The following is a 14345-nucleotide window of genomic DNA, read 5'->3' as shown; positions in this document are numbered from 1 at the left end:
GAAGACAGCAGCCCACACAGAGGACTTCACCGGTGTCCTTCTTGGGCAATTTTGCTGCCTGGGTCTCGGCATGCACGAACCCTGGACTGGCTCGAGGCCTGAGCTCTGGGTAGGAGCAGGGAGGGCTCTGTGAGGCGGGGTCCCGGGGGGGGGGCGTGCACAGCTCAGCCCCCAGTGCAGGCACAGAGCAGCAGCCAAACTGATGGTGGGTGATGGGGGCACTGTGCCTTTTAACCACATCCACGGTGGCATCATATGATTTTAGAGCATAATATTTGGAAGTTAATTCCCACATTTCTCTTTTGGGGAACTTGAGCAGGGGATCATGGTAGCTGGGATTAGGGGCTATCTCATGAGTCACCAAAGCTCCTCTGATCGGTCCTTAATAATTATGACCCAAAACCCTCGTAAACCAGTGGAGTCACTCCCTGGTATCAAGCCCTATCAAGGCCTTCCCTGCTTTCTGTCCTGTTTGTCACCTTTACTCGCTGCCTGCTCTCCCGCCTCCAGCAGCACCTGCACTTGGGCCTTGCTCGGGCCGGCCCACTGCCCCGTATCTGGAACCACATCGGGACTGTCCACGTATTTGTCTAAGTGCTGAATCCCAGGGCGGAAATCAGCACATGGTGGTCGCGCTGGCCTTGTCAGAAGCGGTCTTCATAAACCCGAGCGATGTCTCGTCCCGGAGCGAGCAGCGTGGAGTGCCCGTGTCATGAGGGCAGCATCTCCCCGTTTGGCACCAGGGCTGAAACCCCAGCCGCTCCTGGAATGGTCTTTCACGAATACAATTCCAGTCGCTGTTTTGTTTTATTTGAATATTTTATTTATTTATTTAAGAGCGAGAGAAAGAGGGTGAGGGAGAGCAAGCACGGGGAGCAGAGGGAGAAGCAGGCTCCCTGCTGAGCAAGGAGCCTGACATGGGGCTCGATCCCTTAACCCTGGGACCATGACCTGAGCCGAAGGCTGACGCTTCACTGCCTGAGCCCCCCAGCCCCAAACCACATTACTGTTAAGGCCACACACGCAGCCCCAGCCTGAACTGTCCAGACCACACGTCACTGTCCCAGTTCAAACCTGGTAAAAACGTGAACAATCTATCTTGACTGCAGTATGCTTCTTCGTAAGCATAAAACTCCGTTTTCTGGGACGCCTGGGTGGCGCAGTTGGTTGGACGACTGCCTTCGGCTCAGGGCGTGATCCTGGAGTCCCAGGATCGAGTCCCACATCAGGCTCCCAGCTCCATGGGGAGTCTGCTTCGCTCTCTGACCTTCTCCTCGCTCATGCTCTCTCTCACACTCTCTCTCTCTCAAATAAATAAATAAAATCTTTAAAAAAAAAAAAAAAAAACTCCGTTTTCTTATTGTACTGAATCCTTGGCCAGATTCTGCTCAAGGAAAAGAAAACCCAGTGTTAACTTCATCATCACCGGGCGCCACAATTTTCTGTCTGTGATCGGATGCGTCGCCAGCAAGAGCAGAGCCATTTACCTCCGTTTCTCTAACACATTTGCCAAATATTATATGACCCCCGTAGGCTCTCAGCTGACACACACCCTGGGTCACTAATTCAACCAGTCCTGGTTGGTAGTTACTGTGCATCATGAACAATAGGGTACAGCACCTGCTGTGCCCTTCATAGGAAAGGATTGGCCTTTCAACCCTCAGTAGCTCTAAACAGCTCAGTATCCAACCCAAAATCAAAGCTAGAGCTCGTTCCACAACAATTTTTAAGAATGGCGTTCGTTTTCTTTGCGTTTAATGGCTATGACCTATTCGGTGTGTACATGTGGAGGCATGAACCTGATGCACAAGGAGGACGAGGCTTTTGAGGGTCCTACGAATGCACTGATGAACTTGGGGGGGTGCTGTGTGCTGGTCAGAGTGTGCGCGATCTGGCTCCTTTCCAGTGAGCCACAGGCCATAAACAAATACATAGCAGCCCATGCAGCTTTCATCGGGACATTTTAAAATAATCCCTGACAGAAGTAAGGAGCCACTGATGCAAAAAAAAAAAAAAAAGAGGGAGAAGACGGATGAGAAAGGAACAGGGACAGGGACACGGGGCGACAAATGGCATCTGTCTGAACCACTACCCATCCTGGAAACAAGCTTTCGCGGCCAGTAACTGGGATGTCTCTGCCTTTCAGAACTCCACAAATACACATGGTGGCCCCGTTCCCGGACCTTCCGACACACGGAGGCCAGGAAGGACCAGTGCAGCCCTGGGTGTCGGCCCACGTGCACAGTCCAAGGTTCGTGTCGGCTCATCCAAGGGCTTCGTCCCTCCGTAATGATGAGTGTCGCGTCGACGTAGAGGTGGTGAGTGTATAATGCTTGTAGCCGTTCCCATAATCCATACGTGTGTTATTTCATTTTGACAAGATGATCTGGGAGAGGGTTATGTGCCCAACATTCCCGCTGTCTTTGGAGAACCTGGGGGCCTGAGGAAGGCTGCTCTAGAGTCGGCCCAGTGGGAGAAAACGGTGATGCTTTCAGATAACAATGCAAATGTCAGAACAAATTTTTTTTTAAATATTTATTTATTTGACGGACAAAGATCACAAGTAGGCAGAGAGGCAGGCAGAGAGAGAGGAGGAAGCAGGCTCCCTGCTGAGCAGAGAGCCCAATGCGGGGCTCGATCCCAGGACCCTGAGATCATGACCCGAGCTGAAGGCAGAGGCCTTAACCCACTGAGCCACCCAGGCGCCCCGTCAGAACAAATTCTGACGCAGTGTCAGGGAGCATAAGGGCAGAGATGAGGAGGAGCTGCCAGCAGTTCCTCTTGGCACTGCTGCTCAGAGCACCGCCCTTCTCCCCAGTAGTATCTACATTTCAAATGCCTTGTGACAGACACAAATTACGGCCACATTCTGGGTGTCTGCCTGGTTCGGGTACGCTAGCACCCAGATGCATAAAAGCAAGTGTGCAGAACAGAGTCACTGGTTATAAGAGGAGCAGAGAGAGATAAAGGTGAAGGGAATCTAATGAAAAAAGGTTGGGGTTCATCACGGAAAGAGCCAGAACAGGGCTTCTGACCTAGACAGATCTCTACCAGTGGCTCCCAGACTTTGACATGTGCCAGAATCGTGTGGAGTGAGAGCTGCCAGGTAAAAGGCAGAACACCAGTCAGGTGTGAGTTTCAGACGAATAGTGAATCCTATTCTAGTATGTCTCATGCAAAAAACTGGAGCATGCTTATACTAAAATATGATCCACTGTTTCTCTACAATTCAAATTAAACAGTGTGTCCTGTATTGTATCTGCTCTATGTGGCAACCTTACCTAGCGAGCCTGTTCAAACGCTGGTTCCTGGGTTTGCTAGATCTGGGCAGGGCCCAAGAACCTGCATTTCCAGCCCATTCCCTGGTGAAGCTGATGCTGCCCGCCCAGGCTGCACTTTGAGAATCGCGGTCCCCCCAGGCCTTCCCGGGGTGAGGACGGTTCTGCATCTCCGGCGGCCTGGTCACGGGAGGGATGCTCTGGGGACGTCAGCGGTGCACCCTCTGCCACCTCGTCTCCTGCCTCCCCGGGGCGCGTGCAGCCCTCTGTGGTCCAGCAGAAGCGCCATGTGCTCCTGTGAGCTGAGGATCGAGGCTCGTTTTCTCACGTGGGCCCAGGCCGGTCCACACCCGCTCTGTCTGAAAGGCTCAGTTGGGAAGCACGAGGCAGGTAGGGGACTTGATGGCGTTGTAGCCACTTAGACACGGTTCTGCGTGTGCTGAGTGCGAGAGCATTCTCCCGCTGCCCAGCAGGGTCCGCTGCCTACCAGCCAGCTGCTCCCATGCTTGGGAAGCACAATCTGCTTTTCAACGAGAAGCATTAGTGCCCTATCAACACGGGACTCAGTTCTTGCTAAGCGTGTTAACTTGATCAACGTCTCGTTCACTGGAAGTAGAACGCCTACCACCGCACTCCCATTACCCTCGTTAGCCAACGCACCCACACGCGTACTTTGTCACGGGTGGACTCTGTCCCCCTCGGTGCCAGATGCTGCTGGTGCAGTTGCCGAGCCACAGACTCATTCCTGACAAAGGCTTCCGCAGGTTCCTTGGGTCCGGAAGCCGTGTGTGTGCAACTGCTGTGGCTGCCGTCACACTCTGCCCTCCCAAGTTCACGTGGTCACCTTCTAACACCTGGGGCCTCAGAATGGAGCTGTATATGGACAGAGGACCTTACATCTGAAAGTGAAATGAGGTCATTAGGGTGTCCCCTCATCCAATGTGACTCATGTCCTTATAAACAAAGAAGAGGACACAGACACTTCCAGAGGGACGACCGTGGGAGGACACAGGGGAAGACAGTGTCTACCTGCCAGAATAGAGGCCTCAGAAAGACCCAACCGGGCTGACAGGCTGATCTCAGACTTCCAGCCCTTGTGTTTGCTGTGACCACCTAAGCTGACTGACGCACCGCAGGGCCCCCGGATGATCCTTTACAAGAAGTATGGGCAGCACATACACCCCAGATGTGATGATTAAAATGTAGGATTCCATTTAAAATTCACTTTGAATTAACCTGTGATTAAGGATCTCACATGCCCCTCCCAGCAGATTTTACCGTCTTAGCCCTCAATCCCTCTGTGCTCCCCAAACAGCCCACAGAACCGCACACATCAGAGCTGAGGCCCAGGCCCTGGGGCACTTAGCAGGCAGACTAACTCACCTCCTGCTGCTGCTTCAGGCTCTAAATGTGCCGAGGATCATCTGTAAAGATGACCTGCTTCCTTACTATTTTTCTTCCCCATCACCACATACAAATCTTTGCCTTGATAAAAGGCAATATTCTTTGCTAATCTAAAGTTTAAGGAAACATATAGAAAAAGAGAAAAGATTTCTGGCAGATACCCTCTGTTAATCAAGTGTTCAGAAATCTGCTTGTGCTAAAATAACTTGACATTCCTTGCATGTCTTTTATTCCCTCTAATACAGTTTGGGTTTTTTCCCTCCACAAAGGTGCATTCTTGATAATTGCCTTCTCACATCCCTCGGAAAACACTAGAAATCATAGACCTGATTCACAGTGTAATTATATAGCTTGCCCTGAACATTTCAGATGCTTGGACACAAAGCCACAGGGTTTGCACACAACCAGCTTGAGCTCAAACTTTCTGAGCACTTAGGTCTTGTAATCCCCCTACACTTAAACATCGTATTTACTACGCTGAGAAACACATCTGTTAATAAAGTGAGATTATTTTTTCTACACAAACATTTATTTATTCATGACCTGTGCTCCCAGTCATCACCCTGACCCGCACCACTCGAAATGACAATTCATGACATGATTTCTAACGTACACGTAATTAGTTGCATATTTAATCAGCTTCCCTTCGCCCCCAGTACTAATAACCCCTTCCTCTGGTTAACATCTGAGTCCTATAAACCCTAAAGATTATCTCGCCGTCGGTGACAGGCACAGTTTAAACAGGAAGAGTTAACACTGCGGCAGGAGTTAGGTTCAAGGGTAGCAGATGGTTAGGAAATTAATTTCACAAGTAAGTGGATCCTATTGACTCCGACAAACAAAATGTAAGAACAAACAAAGTCAAAGCTGAAGGAAGACCCTTTGTTCTTCTCAGCTCTATTTTGCATCTGCTGATTGCACAGGTGTGAAAAAGTCCTGTACTGAGAAAGACTTATGGTTCCTTCCTGTTTTATTCTTTACCCGTCTGTGTCATTTAGAATTTTACTACTTTTGAGATCTGAAATGCCACAGCTAAAGCTGGGTCACAGCAGTTCAGGGCAGAAATCCTCCCAAGGGGTGAGGAGATCCACAGGCTGTAGGGAGGGTCCCTAGTGCCCAGGTGCCTCACACACACACACACACACCCCACCAGCACCAGCAGGGCCCCTGTCCGGGGCACTCCCACTGCGCCACCTGGTGGGCCCTGTCTGGAATGGGTGAGTGAGTACCCCGCTCCCCGCCAGCGGGGGGGTGGGGGGAGTTGGGAGACTCATCAGAAACACAAAACCTCAGGCCCCACGAGACTCCTGGGGTCAGACACTCTGGGGGTGGAGCCAGTGATCAGTTCTGATGCAGCGTCTGGGTGATTCTGACGACTCTTGATGTACTAAACATGGGACAGAAACTGACTCCAGGTACAATGAATGCATATAGAGTCACAACATCCAAACTACCCATAAGGGAAAGCTTGCTGGTCTTTTTAAGGGAAAAGCACATTCGGAACACAGGTCTGAAAGCAGATCTTGGGAGCCTGGGGCCTCTGCTGAGAAATGGAATGGGGGCCACACTGGTGTGGGCAGACATGAGGTCGCAAGAGGACCCTAATCCAGCGTGACTGTGTCCTCATAAGAAGAGATGAGGACACAGACACACAGAGGGACACCGGGAGGCGGCAGCCATCCGTAGGCCCAGGAGGGAGGTCTCAAGCCAGCCCTGCTCTCACCCAGACCGCAGGCGTCCAGACATCCCTTACGTCCGTGGTCCTTTGCCACCTACTGCCACAGCAGTACACTCGTGAACAAATCTCAGCAAATGAAATAGCGGCTTTAAATAAGAGTTCATTATTCTAGGGCGCCTGGTGGCTCAGTGGGTGAAGCCGCTGCCTTCGGCTCAGGTCATGATCTCGGGGTCCTGGGATCGAGTCCCGCATCGGGCTCTCTGCTCAGCGGGGAGCCTGCTTCCTCCTCTCTCTCTGCCTGCCTCTCTGCCTACTGTGATCTCTCTCTGCCAAATAAATAAATAAAATCTTTAAAAAAAAAAAAGAGTTCATTATTCTACCCTCACATCCAGTAGGCCACAGTATCTGTGCAACACTGTTGTGTGCGGGCATGGAGGGGGGCGCCGGCAGCAAACAGGTGGTCTCTGCAAGTCTGTCTCTCCGTTCAGACCTCTCAGTTCCAAGAGTGCACCCAGGTCAAGTCAGAACTCGGGCAAGAGAGAAGGACCCCTCCTTCAGGTCACAGAGCGATGGTACCACTGCCGGTGGAAAGCACAGAGGAGTCTACGGCCATACCACCCTGAACGCGCCCGATCTCGTCCGATCTCGGAAGCTAAGCAGGGTCGGGCCTGGTTAGTACTTGGATGGGAAAGCGCGGAGGAGCTTGCAGTTCGCTCTCCAGACGGGCTGTGATTGTGGCGCGTCCTTGTGGGGCGGTGAGGCTTCCACTGATGTTGACACATGATCCCAGGTGGAAGAGCCGATGGAGAAAGCCCCGGCATTTAGGTTTAATTGCACAGTAGGTAGGTAGGTAAAGGTTATGAGATTGTAAATGTGACCATGAGCTATGGACACAGCAGCAGCAGCCATGTGGGGGTCGGGGGTTTGCAGGTCTCTGAAGGACGGCCCATCAGGTGCATGGCCAGCTCCCGCCACCCCCCACTGCCAGGACTGGCTTCTCCCCAGCTGCCAGGTGTGCTGCCTGCTAATGGCTCAGATCAGAGCAGAGCCCTCGCAGGCACTGCCCTCCGCCAACGTCTGTCCCTTCCCTGGAGGCAGCCTGACTCTGACGACTGTCGATGCAGGGTGCAAAGGGGTGGTTCTGGGGCACCACACCAGCCTCAGACGTCCCTGTGGGATCAGATGAAGCCTCTGTAGTAACTTGCCTTTTCCACTCGGTCCTGCTTCCCTCCCGCATGTGGCTCCTTTGAGAACTTCCTGAGAACCACCTGCAGGCAAATCTCACTCAGAATCCCTTTCCAGAAGGACATGGTCTAGACAGCCAGCTATGAAGAGGGGCACACCAGGTTGGGGAACACTGGATGTCCTTGAAGGATGCTGCGTGAGAAGCGCCCAGTGGCGTTGGCTCCGTCCAGGATTTGGGTGGTAGCCATGCGTTAAGAGATCCTGTAGTGCGTGTCCTCCTGCCCTGCAGCTCTGTTTTCATAGTATCTCACAGGTCATGTGCATTCCTCTTGGGAAATGGAGAAAAGATGCACAATTTGTTCAACTGACACGTATGTGTTTCCGTCATGAGCTAGCAGGTGCCAGACCGAGTGTAGGAAAGCAAGAGAATCTTTTCCTTTTTTCCCTAAGATTTATTTATTTATTTATTGGAGAGAGAGAGAGAGAGAGAGATCACAAGTAGGCAGAGAGAGAGGAGGAAGCAGGCTGCCTGCTGAGCAGAGAGCCCGATGTGGGGCTCGATCCCAGGACCCTGAGATCATGACCTGAGCCAAAGGCAGAGGCTTAACCCATTGAGCCAACCAGGCACTTGAAAGCAAGAGAATCTTAACAATTTTCTTTCTCTTTGAATGTGAATTAATTCAAATTAGATCTTCAAGTGAAAGCCTCTCTGTTAGGTGATTTCCTATTTCCCATTTATGTGTTTTTTTCCCATATAAAGGGATCTAGCAACAACTGGTGTTCGGTCCTTCAAGGAGAAGGAAGACAATTCACAGGAAGATGAAAGGAGTAAATGTCTGATAAACAACTTAGACACCATGGGACACGGAGGAACTTCAGCAAGCAGACCTCGTGGGGTGCCCCCCTGTCCAGCACAGCAAGTTCCTTTTCTGCTGTGTTGACTGACGGCCACAGCTGTCTCCTGGGGCAGGTTCTCTACCTACCTTCTCTACACACTTAGAGGGGAGGCCAGGGTTCTTCCTGAGCCTTCTGTTTCTTAAAGATAAGCAGCCCAGAACACCCACATCCCAAAGAGACACATTGTAGGGTGGCAGTTTGCTCCCTGCAGCTCTAGACGGAGAACAGACCCTTCCCTGCCCCAGGCGGCTGTCCTCCCACTGCACACGTGGCTGCGCCTCCCCATGTTCCTCCCATATCGCTACTGACACTTGCCTGGAAGCTCAGAGACACGGAAGGCTCCTTCCAGGAAAGTGACCAGCAGAAGAGGCAGAGCACACTCATCTGCATCCGAAGCAGACGCCCACACTCACCAGCTCCTACCCAAGCTTCGGGTCACACTTACTGCCTCAGTCTTACACTTGAATGAATGATTGAGGATCAGCAAGTATTTGAAAGAAGGCTGTAACATGAAAGACAGAGAGACCAACATAAATGGGGGGAGAAAAGTGCAAAGAGCAAGGACATCATGGGAAAGCCGTGTGGTCAGGTGTCCCCTGCTTCAGTTCTGGGAAAGCTGCACTTGGGGCTCACCAGATGGCGTGCGGGGCAGTCGGGGTTTGCTGCTTTCCCTGCGGGTCTCACGTGAACCCGACAGCCTATTCCCTGGAGTTTGGCGGCACTTTCCAGCGAGGTTGAAGAGAGTCCTTCTGGAAGCATCTTTTCCAACAGACGGAATCTCCAGGTTGCAAGGTGTGATGCAGGTCATGTCCCCTGGGAGCACAGCGTGGAAAGGTCGCTCTGCCAGACCGTGGTTTTTTAAAAAGATAAGCAGCTTGGCCTTGAGGGCAGTGAAGTGGATCCGCCTTTATCAGCTGTGGCTCAGAGGAGGCCATGCGGGCTGGATGTCCCGGAACTCTCTGGGAGGGTGAGTCCGGGAGTTCCAAAGACCGTGGATCTGAGACTTAGAAGGACCCACGGCAGTGCTTTCGGCCACGGTGTGCGGAGGGTCTCACACATGTTCCCAGCGGAGACTCCGTGACAGCATCAGTGAGTGCGGCCAGCTCCGGGCACCGAGGACGGCGGACACAGGGCAAGTGTCCCGATCACGGGGGAGTTGGGGAGGGGTCCTCAGGTAAGGATTCTTCTTCTCATGGAATCTTAGCCACACGAGAAGCAGTGGCCTGTCTACAAGGGAACGTTTCGGTCCGGTGACCAAACATACAGACCACGACTGAAATGTCTGTCTGTCCCTGAGATAGGGAGGCTGTAGGGGATCCACTTGCCAAACTGGAGTGGCCCAGCAGGTGGTCCAGAGTCTGGGAGCAGAGCAGTTTTCCCCGAACTGGGCTCGGAACGGGTGGGACAAGCAAAGTAGGCACTTTCTGTGGCCCTATTAGCTCTCCCCTCCCCAGTGCTGGTTCGTGAATGCTGTTACGGTGTCAGGAGACCAGTGCTTTAAAGCATGTACAGTGGTAAGTACTGGGAATTTTGGAACTTCTGGTGGGCAGATTGTTATTTGGCCCAAACCAGAGTTCTCCCTTTTAATCAAACCAACAATTATTAGATTCCCAATACTGTTTTTCCTTTTCTGGGGCCAATGTTTGAGGTCTCTGTTCAATTTTTCCAAATTATCATTTGGGAAAACTTCCCTTTGGACTTGACAGAGGTCTGGCTATTGGCCTCTTTGAGAGCAGCATTTGGGGCAGAAATGTCAGTGAGGTGGTTTCCTTTGGCCTCCAGGGAGACACATCTGGAATAGCCAGGAAACTTGGTAATGGCCTGGGCAGCTGCAAAAGTGTGGCATGTAATAAATTTTGAACGTGGGAGCCAGTTTTTGTTTTATCTTCATCGGAGATAAATTTTGCTGTTTCCATAATATTCCAAAGTCACGAGCTACTAGAAGATGTATCAGCCATCTATATAAATGTTTACGATTTTCCTTTGGCCAAAATACGAGGATGGTTAGAAGGAACCCTTCCTTGACTAAGAGGGCAGTGGCAGGAATGGCTGTGAGGCGAGGGGGGTTACACCCGAGCCATAGTCAGGGTCCGGTTGTTGGCTGTAATGCCCTACAGGGCGATGAGGGTCCCCAGTGGGGTGAGCGCTCCAGGGGCATTCCTTCCTTCTCACAGACAAAGAGGAAAAAGGGAAGTTGATGGTTAAGATGTCCAAAGGCAGGGGCCTTATTAGGCTTTTCCTTGAAGTCGCAAAAGCTCTGTCATTCTGATCTTTTCCAGGACAAGATGGTGGAGAAGTAGGAGGCGCTGTTTCAACCTGTCCCCTAAAGTGTGCTGATTACCTACCAAAGAACTCTGATCACCCATGAAATCAGCCCAAGATCAGAATTATACATGTCTGGATCTCTACGGGGGCAGAAGACGCCAGTGGACAGGTAAAGCGGAGTGGGAACATCAGACTAATATCAAAAGATAAACAAAAGGGGGAGGGAGCCACCAGAAGCGACCAATTGGAAAGTAATACCCCAATACAAGAGTGCCCTGTGGTTGTTGGAGTCTGGTTGAAAGCACACATCCTGATCTTTCCAAATGATGGGAAAGATTTTCAGTAAAGCAACAGAGGTTGAGCTGTAGGAGAAAGTTTGGGATCCAGTCTCAACAGCAGTCAGCTAGTCCAAGAAAACCCCGTCATTGGGGTTCAGTTTTAGGTTTAGGCATGTTCAGGATGCCTTGAGGTCTCCCTGGATCCAAATCTAGTCCTGGTCCCGAGATCAGGGGCCCTGAGTATCCAACCTGGGTTTGAACACACTGCAGTTTTTCTTTGGAGGTTTTATGTCCCTTTAAAGGCAAAAGTTTTAACAGATGAACATTCCCTTCCTGTGAAGAGTCTGAGAAGCGGAGCAGAAGAGCTGATCGTTTCCATACCGGAACAAAGTAGAGCCTGCAGAAAACCTCTGTCGTCCTAATCAGGCTTTAAGGTTTGTGAAAAGTAAGGACTTCCTGCGTATATCACTTCCAAACTCATGGGGTGGGAAGATGGAACGTTGAGGAAAAGTCGGACCATACAAAGGAAGGCAGAAAAAGGGAAGGAGAGGGAACATCAGAGTCACTAGGAAGCACTAAATGCAACAGCAGAAATAAATCTAGTATGTCCCCAGGCGACCTGAAGATGGTGGAGCTGTGTGTTGTCTGGAGAAATGGCTGCAGCACACAGAGAAGGAAAAGTGGAGGCTGGGCAGGCACAGCGGCCAGAGCCGGCCCTGCCACGCCCTTCGGCCACGCATCGGTTCTGAGACCGAAAATACTGGTAGCGGGTAAAGGTCCCAACTACCAGGAGAATATAACAATTTTAGAAGGTATGTGTCCAATAGTACATAAAATCTCAAAAAATATAAAGCAGAAACCCATAGAAATCCCAGGAGAAACTAAAAATTCTATAGTCGTGGTAAGATGTTTCTCAGTGATTTGCCATTTAAGTCACGGCAACTGGGAAATATCTGATCAGCAGGTCTGATCCCTCTGGAGAAGCAGGCAGAACACCGCACCCTTCAGTTAGGAAATGCACATCATTTCGCAAACGTTTAAGGGAAAACATGCAAACATTGTCCATACCCTAGACCGTAAAGCTAGTTTCAACAAATTTCACAGAACTGGTACCCACCTAGGCTACATTTTCTGACCATAACTTAATTAAAACATAAAACAGTAATGAAAGAGATAGTATTACGAAAACAATGACTACAGGCTTAGAAACTAATCAGTCAGTGATTCTACGTAACTGGTGGACTAAGGAAGAAATCGTAATGGAAACTGGAAAAGTCGAACACTGGATCCCCTTGTCCACTACAGCTCCGCGCTGGGAACTGGGAGTGCTCCGTGCACTCCAACAGCCAACAAAGGAGTGTATTGGCTCAAAAAGGAGAAAGCAGAAAATTAATAAAAATAATAGCAGAAATGGATTATAAAGGAAACAAAATGTATCTGGAGGGGCTCCCAAAAAGTCTAAAAAAAAAATCTCACAAAGGAAAATAATGGTACACAGAAAAGGAGAACAGAGAAAAAGTTGAGGGGCGCCTGGGTGGCTCAGTGGGTTACAGCCTCTGCCTTCGGCTCAGGTCATGATCTCGGGGTCTGGGATCAAGCCCCGAATTGGGCTCTCTGCTCAGCGGGGAGCCTGCTTCCTCCTCTGTCTCTGCCTGCCTCTCTGCCTACTTGTGATCTCTCTGTCAAATAAACAAATAAAATCTTAAAAAAAAAAAAAAGTCAAGGAAATCAGAGGTTAATTTCCGTAATCCCAGTGTCAAATATGAGGATTTCCAGAGAGCCCCGGAGCTAAGTGTTGAGAAGAACATGGGAGATGTAGCGCAGTCCTGGGAAGACGTTCTTGGGGTTGCTGACCTGACAGTAGCAATAATATTTCTCTCGGTGATACGCAAACTCCAAAGTCCTTCTAAGATGGGGCAAGCGAGGTGTGCCCAAACACCTGCCCGGGGTGCTTGCCTTCCATTCTCTGGAAATCCTCATCTTGACAAAGCAAAAGCTGGACCTTGCACCGCCCTCCACCCGCTCCCCTCCCCTCGGTAGTATATGGGAACATATACGGGCAGGGGGGAGATGCCCCAGCAGCTGAGGTGTGGGTGGGACTGGGGGAACCGTCATGCGGAGCGCGTGCTTGTGCTCTGGGCTTAGCAGACGGAGGAACCTGGGATCAGCCTCTGGAAAACAGCGTGAAGATGGAAAGTGCTCCTGTCATAGGGATAAGTGCTGTCCCCTGCGCCTGTCCATTCGCTGATGGCTACACGCAGGCAGTACGGCACTGGTGCTCCCAGCCCCATGGAAAGCCACAGCCTCTCCCTAGAGGGCCGGTCCCAGCGCTTCCCCACATGCTGTCTGTCCTCTGCGAGGCGGGCAGGGCGGTTGCCAGACCCAAGGCCAATGTTGTGCCTGAGTTTTCGCGTCTGAGAGACTACCCAGGAGCCAACACTGATGTAATCACACGAGGGTTTATTTGACAAGCTTAAGCTTGGGCCCAAGTGTACCCGACTCAGCGGAGTAGGGACTTGGACCCTGAACCAGCTTACAGTCGGAGTTTTTAAAGGCAGAGTAGGGGTGGACTCGGCAGTGGGTGAGGACAAAGGGGGTGTTCAGAAGGGCTATCGGGGTAAAGAAGACCGTCAGGATATTGGAGGCCTGGTTATCATCAAGCCAAGGCCGTTTTTCCCTCTAGTGAGGCACTAACATGAAGACAGTCGGGAGTTTCCTGGAATGTCACATTCCTCCTATCAAGCATCCTTGTTAGTGAGATTTAGCACTGGGACGTTTGTAAACCGAGGGAGACTCCTGTCTTGCAGGACTGTGATTTTTACAAGTTAACTATTTGTTCCCATATACTACCGAGGGGAGGGGAGCGGGTGGAGGGCGGTGCTTTTGCTTTGTCAAGATGGCTGTACTTACGTCAGGGCTAGACTCGAGGTGGGTACAGCCTTGTTCTTCTTGGCCTCCACAGCCAAGATGCAAGCCCAGGCTTCAGACAGAGGTGGGGCTGGGCTGGCCCCCGTCAGCCACCATCCACACTCCCCAGAACACCCGCAGGCACCGCAGCGAGTGTGGGGGGCCACGGGTCACCTTCTGCCCTCCTCCCAGTCTCTCCTCTCGGAACCAGACCGTGTGGGGAGATGAGCACCGGCCCTCCAGCACCCCTGCTTCTGCTTCTCATGCCCCTCACACCCACCTTCCAGGAAGCGGCCTGCCGGGGAGTGCTCGCTGCTGAGAGGCTGCAGAGGTAAGGGAGACCTCCTCGAAGTCAGATGCGTTCCGGGGACTGACACGTGTTTGGGCGCCTGAATGGGTAAGGATCCCTTGGTCTCGATGTTCAATCCACTGAACCCAAGGAAAGAATTTCTC

This window comes from Neovison vison, chromosome 9 (assembly GCF_020171115.1).
Source record: "Neovison vison isolate M4711 chromosome 9, ASM_NN_V1, whole genome shotgun sequence".
In the NCBI taxonomy this organism is placed as follows: Eukaryota; Metazoa; Chordata; class Mammalia; order Carnivora; family Mustelidae; genus Neogale; species Neogale vison.
The sequence above is the reverse complement of the archived record's forward strand: the minus strand, read 5'-3'. Positions refer to the sequence as shown.